This window comes from Mastigoproctus giganteus, chromosome 12 (assembly GCF_048544385.1).
Source record: "Mastigoproctus giganteus isolate SK-2022 chromosome 12, ASM4854438v1, whole genome shotgun sequence".
Taxonomy (NCBI): Eukaryota; Metazoa; Arthropoda; class Arachnida; order Uropygi; family Thelyphonidae; genus Mastigoproctus; species Mastigoproctus giganteus.
In genome coordinates this window covers 168768281-168780418 of record NC_143586.1, presented here as the reverse complement: position 1 = coordinate 168780418, position 12138 = coordinate 168768281, and the positions used below count along the sequence as shown (strand labels likewise).

Genomic DNA, 12138 nt, shown 5'->3' with positions numbered 1-12138 from the left:
TAGGTGATACACCATAGTTATAATAACAGCTGGGAATTAAAATGTGATTCCTTTGTTATCAGAAATTAAGAGAAGTGAGAAAGTGAGATGAAAGTTACAGCTTTAAAACAATACCGAGTGTCAAGGTAAATGAGTCAATGCCCAAGAAAGAAATCAATTTGCAGCAAATCAAGCACTTCAGTGGAGGAAAGAGGGAGGGGGAATTCCATTCAGCAATACCCTTAAATTTAATTAAAGGAAGGGACTAACAATTTTTAGCTTACTTATTCAGGAAATGCATTCTGAACTAGGAAAGGGAGAACACAACTCAGAATGTGTATCAGAATCTGTCTCAGCCAAGGGCAAAAATTAATGCCATAAAGCAGTTAAGTGTCCTTAAAAGTAATAATACAAAATTTATGCAGGAAAATTATAAAATTGGGTTTCGCTTTTCAATATGAAGAAAGAGTTGTGAAAACTGCAACCATATTGCTCCATCCAAATTAATTAATGGATGTGACTGGAAAGCATTTCAGCACTGGTTCTGCATTTATTTCTTTATTTTTATTATTATTATTTTTAAAAGTATATTTTAAATACTTCCAAATGTTCTCTACAAGATTTGTGTTTTCAACAAAACATGTTGTGGGAGCCACAAAGTTCAAATGATTGGTTCAGTGTCAAATAAAGACAGCTTTTACCATACAAATTTTCAATTCTGCAGTATTGTGCTAGCCATTCGGTGGAGACAACTATTGATTCTACACCAATGATTCTAGAAATGATGGGCAACAGATTTGCAGCATCAGCTAATCGAACGGATAAATTGGTTCTTGATGCTACATGCATACCCTACTTTCTGATCTTTCATATGCACTTAAAATCCATGTGTTATTTATTTTATTTTTTTTGTAAATTATATTCTCTGTAGTATTTTGGCATAACAACCCAGCTAGGTCCTTGGGGTCTTTTTCCAATTTCCATGCACAAATCTTGAACAAGTTTGGATAACACAGGTTAACCAAGGATTTTTCACTGAAATTAAAATAATAAAAAAAGTGTGTTGGGGGAGGTTGAATATGGTTTTCCTTAGCACATCTAATTTCTGTGATAAGACTGATTATACTCCACTCAACATACCTATTCAGCCAATTTACACAAAACATAATTAATTATTTATTTATTATTATTGTTTATATCAGGAGTGGCCAACTTAATTTGTGATGCGATCTACTTTTTTCCCTTCAAAATGTGCCACAATCTACCATCTCAAAAATTCCATTGCACAAGGTGCACAAATCGAGGGATGACTGTATATTTAAAATTCATTGTGATCGACCAAAATTAAATCCATGATCGACTCGTTGGCCACCCCTGGTTTATATATTCATATTTATATAAATGTTTGAATATAATATATCTTTATTCTTATTTCATAATTTAAATCACTTGATTATAAATTGTTTCAGGTAAGATCTAGTGAATTCCTGAAACTCATGCCCTGCCATTTCTCAAAAATGTAAACATCCCCCCCACAACAAATTCTGCTCTATGTGTGGCTCTTTTCTAACTAAATCACAATGGCACAGAACCATGACATATACAGCAGGCTCCCATTATAATGTGGTTCGCTTTACGCTGATTCGCTATAACGCTGTTCTTATATTATAACCCATATCTGACTATAACGCTGTCACAGATCACTATAACGCTCTTTTACAGATTGCATTTTTGGCTTATTTAACGAAATCGTTTCATTTGATGGAGTCGATAGCTTGAAAATGAATAGCAAAACAGCATTAAAACGTTTCCCACGCCGACTTAAGAAATTTTCCCACGCTCAGTGAAATTTTCTCGCACGCTAATTGCAGTACAGTCACTTGTTACGTAGTTCCGAGTTCAACATTTTAAAAAATGATCAAGTATATTGCTTGAAATATTTGCGTTATATGCATTTATCCGAAGTCTAGTCATCGCTCAGTACAGTAGTAGACATTGTGCGTATTGGACAGTTTATTTGAACACTGTATCATAATTAATGCAACCAACACTGTTACATTTTTGAAGAGTTAATAATGGCCGATAAGAATGAAAAAGCAACATTTGGGCGCAGTACGAAGATTACAAATGTAAGAAAAAGACTGAATTTGAAAATTAAATTAGACGTTTTGAAGCGAATCGATTCCAGTCAGCGACAAGCGGATGTGTGCCATAATTTAGGACTTGCAAGTTTAACTGTAAGAACAATTATTAAAAAAAAAAAAAAAGTATTAATTTTAGCAGCGGGAAAGATAGCTGTTCCACTGCAAGCAACTAGGGCCAGGCTGGCTATTAGCATTGAAATGGAAAAGACTTTTAACTAATTTTATTGAAGATAATGTCCAAATGCAGAATTCAGTTAAGTAATATATTATAAAAAAAAAAAAAGAGAGAGAGAGAGAGAGAGAGAGAGAGAGAGAGAGAGAGAGAGAGAGAGAGAGAGAGAGAGATTAGCCAATATGATGATCTGAAGAAAACTCACCTAAAAAAAAAAAAAAATGTGGAACCATTTAAAACTGGTAAGGGCTGGTTGAATAGATTTAAAATCTAGGGAGAAGCCGCAAGTGCAGATCAAGGAGCCGAAACTATCAAAAAAGAACTTGTTAAAATTATTGAAGAGGGGTATTGTGTGTTATACTTCTCAACAAGTTTATAACATAGATGAAGCAGGACTTTTATGGAAACGAATGTCTAAAAAAGTTTCATATTGAAAGAAGAAAAAAAAAAAAAAAAAAAAAAACATGCCAGGTTTCAAAGCGGCGAAGGATCGGGTGACTTTGTTTTTGTTGCTGGGATTTAAAATTAATACCCCTTTTAGTTTATTTAGAAGGGGGCCAACCCCAAATCGAAACATTTTTCATGATTAAATTCATTAATTAAATTAAATCAATTTGGATCAATTAAATTCATGATTTTAATTGGAATTTTAAGTTTAATTTTGATACGTAAGTAGTTACCACGTAATTATATACGTATGTAATGCAGAATATTTTATATGTACAAATATTTGAATATTAAATATTTTGACCGACATTTGTGCATCTTTTCACTACCATTTATTATTGATTAATAAATATCCTATGGCACCGACCGCAACTTACAAATACATATGTTACTTTGTGGAAATGCGGAGCTCACTTAGCACGGATTCACTTAGCGCTCTGTTTTTCCAGAACGAATTATCAGTGTTAAGCGTGGGGTCACCTGTATTTGGAAAACTTACCAGTCATACTTTGGCTATCCTCTAAGAGGCCAAAATTAGGCATAGGTACCACATTATTTGTACCACTTGTTCAAATGGATTATAGGACTGGCTGAATAAAAGGAAAAACCCAAGTCATTTGCCAAACCCATGGTATGGAGGGAGTCAAAAGACCATGATGGTAATTTTAATTTTTGTAATGTGAATATAAAAACTCAATTCTCAATGAAGAACACACACACACACACACACACACACACACACACACACACACACACACACACACACACACACACACACACACACACACACACACACACACAGCTTATCTGAACTTCTATTCAGCAATGAAACCAATCCCTCATGACAATATGCAAATTTCCATACATCCAACAGCATGAAATGTATTCTTTTGAATACAAAGAGACACTGGAGCCACAGCTGTTTCCCCTAGATTTTTAATGGTGTCATTCAGTTTCCCAAGGGAAACTGAATGATGCCATTAAAATCTAGCCCTCCAATAAAGCCAATGTTTCCCCTCAGAACTAAAGCAAAAACACTTAGTTAAGAAGAATGCCCATATCCCAATGTCTCACTATCAAAAAATAAACCAAGTTCCAGCACCATTCTTCATAGTAAATAGTCCAAGCTCTATTGGCATGACAATAAGAGGTTTTTGGGGAATTGTTACAACCACGCACTGCATGTGAATGTTGTCCTCAATGAATCCTCATCGTGAAAACTGAAAGCTGTTCTCTTACATAATCAGAACTTGTCATCCAACCCCAATCTGCTCATCTAAAGTAGACATACTACAACATGAAGAATTCAACAGCACTTGCTAAAAGAATATCGGTAGTGATCTCAAAGTCACTATGTTAATAGTGCATGCAAGGACAGCCACCACAGTGGCTTACATCAGATGTGACCAGCCTCAAAGAAACAAAATTCAGGAATGAACTGTACGCAATATGTTCCATTAGTGGATCCAAAGAAGGCTTTTCTTCAAGCTCTACATATTAATTTGGTCTAACGAATAGTTCTGTGAAAGCAGTGGGCACGAGGAATTTGAGAGGATTTAGTTATTTAATCCTTCAGCTGTGGCGTGGCTTTTTTGTAACACAATAAGTGGCATGGATGACTATCGTCCTACAATGTAAAATTAATTTTTACACTTTCGGATTTCTTTTCCTCTAGGCGCCTCCGTAGCCAGGTGGGAAGGAGCAGCAGTGCATAGCACACGCTTCTTGATTAGACCAGGGTTCGAGCCCGTCACCATCAAATACGGAGGATGCGGAAAGGTCAAGGGAATGACCACCGCATATTCCCAGAGCAATATGGCCTTAGTTGCTAATGCTCGTAAAAACCAAATAACAATCTTTTCCTCTTTGAAATATAATAGGCATTTTTCCTGGGAGAAAAAGTGCCACCATAAACAATCATCTGATTCAACATTGATAGCATTTTTGTATTCAGGATCATGGTGAGTATTCTATCAATCCATAGAATATTATTCATTGGATGTGCGGAATCATCCGATGATCAATGTTGTATTTGTAAGTACAGTAGAGCATCAAAAATCCGAACGTCAATAATCCGAATGAGCCAGCATTTTTCTTTTTCTATGCTGGTGCCATAAAATAATTGCAGTAAGCACATGTTATTGTGATAAGGTTTGCAAAATGAAGTGTGATTCTATTTAACTGGCAATTCTAATAAAGGAAAATTGGAGGAATATTATCCACAGGCTATAAAATGAAGATACAAAGCACACAATTTACACCTTTTTTTCCTTACCAATTAACAGAATTAAATGAGACATGAAAATCTGAAGAATATTATCCAAAGGTTAGCAAAATAAAAAAAAATTTACACTTACGTACATAGCTTAATTATTATATATTCTGTACTAAGTAAACATAACACTTTGTAATCTGTTATTCAATGCACCTTGTAATTTGATATTTCTGTTCACTGACATTTTTTGGGGGTTGTAAAATCAAAACATGAAAAAAAGATAAGTGTCAATCGAAAACAAAGAATGTGGCATGAAGAAATTACAACTAACACGATACATACAAGTGAGATACAGAGTAAAAAGATTCTGAACAATTTTTATTTTATTTTTTTTTTTTTTACTGTACTGTAGTTTTCTTTGTCTTTTAAAAGGAAGCAGAAATTTATAATAATTTAATTGAAGATTGAGATTAGATTTTAAGCTTTCAAAGGGTATTCACTAGCAACATTTTATGAGGTTGGAAAGTCAACCGTAACAGACATCAAAAACAAAAAGGAAAAAATTTTAAAGTTCTCACCGAAACTTGAGTTAGATGGCGCAAAAAAAAAAAAATTATGAGAACAGCTAATGGCCCATCCCTTGAAGATGCCCATTTATTTGTGGTTCATAGAGAATAAGTTGTGGAGAACCATAACTGGACCTTTGTTGTGTGGAAAGGCACTGGATTTTAAAAAAAATTAGGCAGTCACTCAGATTTAAAAACCAGTACTTTTATTTCTAAACTTACCAAACATCTTTGGTTAAAATTTATAAGCGGTACCTCTAACCATTGAATTGCGAGTAACAGTGATTGACATGCCTAATCTGCTATGGTTAGTCTTAGTTAGGGTTTTTATCCCCCCACACCACCGCTGTTTTACAATCTGGAACACATTTTCCGATTTTAAAACAGCACCAAGAGGGAGTGAATAAAAACCCTAAGACTAACCATAGTGGGTTAAGCATGTCAATTACTGCTACATGCAACGATCAATTAGAAGGAGTACTGCTTGTAAACATTAACCCCCCCCCCATTTAAAGTCTCAAAAATCAATCAAAAATCCAAACAAATCGAAAGTCTGAACTATCCAATTAGTTCGGACTACCAACGGATTATTACATGGGCACTGACAAAGAGTAAAGATATCAGTTTCGAACATATGAGTACTATATATTTTGAAGAAATACAGGCATTCACCCCCCCCCACTAGCTAGGTGCTCTAAATTGGGGTTGTAAAAAGAGAGGGCAAAGTGAATCCAAGTAAGTGGAGGAGATTTATCCACAGAATACAAAGTAAATAATTTTAGCTGTTGGCATGACCAGTGTTTCTATCTGATTTTAAGGCACAATTTCATTTTTATAATATTAGATGCAAAAGCAATATTTAAAGGTTCAAATATATAAATTATGCAATAAACATACTACATGTTCAATAAATGCAAAAAACATTACCTTACTATTAGGGAACCTTATATATGTATACATACATACACATACGAAGGGTTTCTGAAACTTAAGGTAACACAAATTTTTTTTCTTAATAATGGTGAAAGGGAATGAGATAAAACGCAGTGGACAGATAGACCCGTTAATAACGTTCAAAAAGACTGCCAGTGCAGTGTTGCACTACTGTCTGTTGCCTCACAGCAGATTCCAGTTGCAGTGGCTACCATGCGAGTATGGTCCAAAACAGGTGTTCGTGAAGTTATTTGCTTTTTGCAAGTAAAAGGGTCAACAAGTGACATTCACCATGAACTGGTTGCTGTGTATGACAAAAAGGTGATGACAAAGAAGAATGTGTGTGTTTTTGGTGCAATTCATTTAAAGCTGGCCATTGACATTAAAGATTGACATCAGGCCTTCATTGAGCAAGACAGAAGACAACATTTCGCACATTAAGAGCATCGTCCTTGAAAACAGGCGAGTGAAACTGTGAAATTGCACAAATAGTGAACGTGAGTAAGTCGACTGTTCACAAAAGTGTTCACAATGTCCTTAGCTTTTGAAAGGTGTGCTGCCACTGGGTGCCCTGATAATTGTCAGAGGAGAACAAAGAAAAATGCATGGGGATGTGTCTGGAGACCCTCTTGCGCTACAGCGACAAAGGAGAGGATTTTCTCGATTGCATAGTCACAGCAGACGAAACGTGGGTTCATCACTTTATCTTGGAGAGCAAACAAGACTCCATGACCTGGAAACATCCACAATCTCCTGTGCGGAAAAAATTCAAAACTGTTTCCAGCATCCGAAAAGTCATGGCCAGTGTTCTGGGATCGTCAAGGCATTCTGTTGGTGGATTTCTTTTCTTGCCAAAGGGAGGAACAATTGATGCACAGCTTTACTGTGCAATGTTGGAAAAACAAAGCCAACATTCGACACAAACGACCAGGACTACTGACAAGTGATGAGATTTTATTGTACGACAACACAACTCCGCACACTGCCCACACCACTCATGAGTGGTTGCGCCGTAACTGTTGAGAAACTCTGTCACTGTCCCCTGCCCCTCTACAGACCAGACTTAACGCCTTCAGACTTCCATTTTTTCAGCCCTCTGAAAAAAAACACCTTTCAGGAAAGCAGTTCACCATGGATGAGGAAGTTCATCAGGCGGTGCGATGTTGGTTACTGCGTGTGGGCATGGACTTCTTCAGTACTGGTATTGATAAACTGATCCATCGCTGGGACAAGTAGTGCATGTTCACTTATTTCTTGGTGTATAATTTAAACTTGGTATTATTAAACATCAAGAGAAAAAATGTGTTACCTTACTTTTCAAAAACCCCTCGCGCGCGCACACACACATTTTTCTATATTTTGTGTACACAATGTGTATTGTGGTTATATGCAATTTGTATAGCTGTTTAGTAAAACAGGAAGCAAAATTACAAATGTAGCTATACAGCTATCTATAACTACAATATACATGTTGTTGTTATTTGGTTTTTAGGAGCATTAGCAACTAAGGCCATATTGCTCTGGGATATGCGGTGGTCAATCCCTGACCTTTCCGCATCCTCCGTATTTGGTGGTGACGGGCTCGAACCCCGGTCTAATCAAGAAGCGTGTGCTACGCACTGCTGCTCCTTCCCACCTGGCTGTGGAGGCGCCACAATATACATGTACACAAAATATAAATATATATATATATATACCTACAAGATCTATCTTTGCAGCCAGTCGCAAGATAGGCGAATAGTTTTACACAAATACAGAAAACGCTGATACGGAAATTTCTCAAATATATATTTGAGGTACACACACATACACACGCACATGCGCGCACACACACGCTGTATTTACATAATTTATAATAACAGCTAGCAATTCTGTTGATTTTCAAATCACCCAAAACCACTAAATGTAGTGAAAACCTAGTGCATGCCCGAATCCAGTCTTTTTTAGAATCTAATTTAGCTTCCAATGAAAAGTTTTCCGATGACTTTTCAACTTTGTGTTATTAGAATTGCTGGCTCACTTAATTTGTTTGAGGGCATTTAAAAAAACTACCTACATGATATGCTAAAATCAATCATTCGGACACAAAATGCATGTAAACAATACAAAACAAAAACTAAGCTGAAAATAGGAATGACGAGAGGTGCTACTAGGCACTGAGCAGCTCAAAGCAACTACCTGTCATAAAACAATAATTCCTAAAGAGAATTTTTGGCAACACTTCTATATAACATAATTTGAACCTACAGCACTAGGCACTGAGCAGCTCAAAGCAACTATCTGTCATAAAACAATAATTCCTAGAGAGAATTTTTGGCAACACTTCAATATAACATAATTTGAACCTACAGCACTGAATTACCATAGTCCTTTACAACCATAAAATTCTACGGTCACTCAATGACAATTAAAAATTACACAATTAACTGTGGATGTACATTTACAGAAAATTATATACTGATGAAAATTACTAATGCATACAAAAAATAGCATAAATAGCTGAAGTGCTGGCTAAACGTCCAGTTTGGCCAGCACTTCAGCCATTTTCTCGTTAATTACAGTATCGATTAAAAGTCTATTTAAATAAAGGAACTCAAATGGGTGTGAACTGAACTTGGTTGGAAAACTAAATTGAAGGGAATTATTATTTTTTTTTTTTTCGTGGAAGGACATCTCAGGAACCAGAACACCTACTAATGGATAACTCTTCCCAAGGCATTTGGGAGGAGTTACCCATTAGCTATCCTGGGGGAATAGATAATAATACACTCCACAGAGTTGTACTCTGGGAGAGAGCATCAAAAAATACTGAGCACTATATTTGCAGTACAGTTGTTCCCTGCTATAATAAGGAGCAAAGGAACTTCTTTCAAGAAATAACAACTGCATTATATTTCATTAGACGAAAAATACAGAAACAGAGACAAAACCAAATAGTAAAACAAAATGAGAAAATTTAGGTTGAAAATAATCATAGTACAAAGTGCAGACAGACAGGATAGGAAAGGGGGTTATGCTGTTAGTTAAGAAACAAAACCTAAGGAAGCGCATCCAGTTAACATGGATGGACAGTGCAATGTTGAGTCAGTTTGGTGTGACACTGGCACTGGAAAGCAAAATTGAGAGTAGCAGTGTGTTATAGGCCTAATGACCCGGATGAGAACAATGAACAACTGTACAGAAAAATAGTGTGGGCCAGTAAATCAGATTGTCTTATAATGGGGGATTTTAACTTCCCAGATATTGACTGGAACTTGTGGATTCATACATACAATAACTGTGTTTCTCTTCATCATTCTGCTAGCTAGCTATTAGCCACCCTTGTATACTCTAGTTTTAACAATGAAGTTCTATGATCATCTAAGAGTGTTCCTGCTATAAAAAAACTAGTGTAAAATACTACTACTAGTACATTCTAGATGGAAGGAATTATTATATCTATTATGTAATATCACAGCCTTTCACAGCAGCACTCTGTAAACACAGTGCCACTGCATATCAGTAATACATTAACATGGCGTGAAGAAAAAAAAAATAAATAAATAAAATAACACACACACAATCTTCTCATCTTATTTTTGTCTGAGTGCATATATGTACAGTGTATATAGATTGCAATATTAATCTTATCGGAGAACAACACAAAAGTGAGGACATATTTGTAAACTGTTTTTATATCAACAATAATTTCTTATATTCAAGTAACATATGGATAAACATATGGATTTGTTATGTACTAATACCAAATGAGGTTTTTATAAACTACTACTACTAAAACTAGCACTATTTACACTGGCACATTTATCGTTATTAAAAATGTGAACAGAGTGCTGGGGACAGAAAATGAGTAGTAAATTGGAATGCAAGAACAGTTCGCTGGGTGCAGGTCAATAACTTTTAATTCTGAAGAATTTTTGTTTTTGAGCAGAAATGGATTTAGCTCAATATTGTCAAGTACTGGCACAAAGAAATTTAATTTGTTTTCTTTCTGAAAATACTGTTCACTGGAATTTTATTTTCAACCAAATTTAGATAAAAGTGTTATAAAAACACCCAACCGAAACACAACAACAACAACAAAAAAAAAAAAAAAAACCCCACACCTAAAGAAAATTGAATAGAAAAGAATTTTCTTCCAGGTTTCGGCTAATTCTTGCAGGTAGAAAGCATAAATAATACACTGTTAAAACCCATCAGAGTAAATTCTAGGACAGTATTTCACTAAATTACCAGTATAAGTAAGCAGGGATACCAGTGACTGGAGGTCTCGTTAGATGTTAATTCTATTTATAAAGTTAATTCTGTTGCTATATCTTAGACTTTTTCTTTAATGTATATTGCTGTGTCAAAATATTTATCCAAGGAAATTTTTACTAACACACACACACACACACACGTGTTTGTGTGTGCATGCTTGTGTGTTTACAGAAAGCACTAGAGCACAGTTGGTGGAAACATGTTGAAGAGGCCTCCATCCTGCAGTGGATCAACAATGGCTGAAAATGATGATGGCACGTGTGTGTGTGTGTGTGTGTGTGTGTGCGCGCGCACGCACGCACACACACACACCAATCCTATATTTTCCAAACAAAGTGCTTTGCTGTATTAAATGCTCTCTGCAGAACACTACTTTTCCATATACAGTAATTCTCTAATTTATTTATTTAGTACCTAAATTTATTCAGGTATTTACAATACATAATCACATTTTCTATATCAGTGAAATGAAAAGATGCCTCCTAATGCCGCGTGTTCAATAACAAGTGAATATCTTCACTGGATTGAAACCATTCACCTAAAATGGGTTTATTTAACACACCAAACAGATTGTATGAGAAGGCAAGGTCTGGAATGTACAATGGGTGATAGAAATGCATACTTCCAGGTTTTCAGGAGATACCATATTTGATGCACAAATTAGTGTAAGGGCATCATTTTAGTACCTAACAAACTCTAAAATAGCTGAGAAGGGTATCATTTTAAGTATATCTCATATTGTGAATACCTTCATAAAGAGTTTCCATGCATTACTTCGAATAAGTAAGACTTCACTAATGGAGAAGACTACTCGGTGCATATTAACATGATGCTCTTGCACTAACTTGTATGTCAGTTAACTTTTGTGCAGCCTGAGGCATAAGCCCTAAAATGCATTTAGTCTGATTCATTTCATACACCATCAAGCGTCTTTCATATTGTGGAGTTATACTTCATAACTGAATTGTCATCATTGCATCAAAAGGGTACTTACCCACCCACCGAGGAAAGGCCAAATAGTCTTGAAACGGTGCCATCTGGGTAGTGGTATCTGCTGAGAATAAGTAAAAAAAGTCTTTTCCACGGTGATGCATTACTTCTTCGAGGTAGTCCAATATCATAGCAATTCTTTGCGAAGGTATTCATAATATCAGATATACATAAAATGATGCCGATCAGCTTTTTTAGAGTTTGCTGCAAACTAACATGATGCTCTTGCAGTTACTTGCACAACAGATAAATTTTCACACAGCCTGAGGCATAATCCTTAAAATGCGTTTAGTCCAATACTGCATTTGGTTTGGCATATTAGGTTGTGTCATGAAGTTGGATTCACTCATTGAGCAAGCCTGGTTTGAATCTGAGGAAGACTTTCAAGAGGAAGAGATTGGGAATGTCGAACTTTCAATCACAATGGTCCAGAAA

At 35.7% G+C, this 12138-nt stretch overlaps 1 protein-coding gene across 7 annotated transcripts in view; it reads right to left on the bottom strand.

The window, feature by feature from the left end:
• LOC150077582 (serine/threonine-protein phosphatase 1 regulatory subunit 10-like) overlaps positions 1-12138 on the bottom strand; it is a 540490-nt gene that overhangs the window by 108270 nt on the left and 420082 nt on the right. The window lies entirely within an intron of this gene.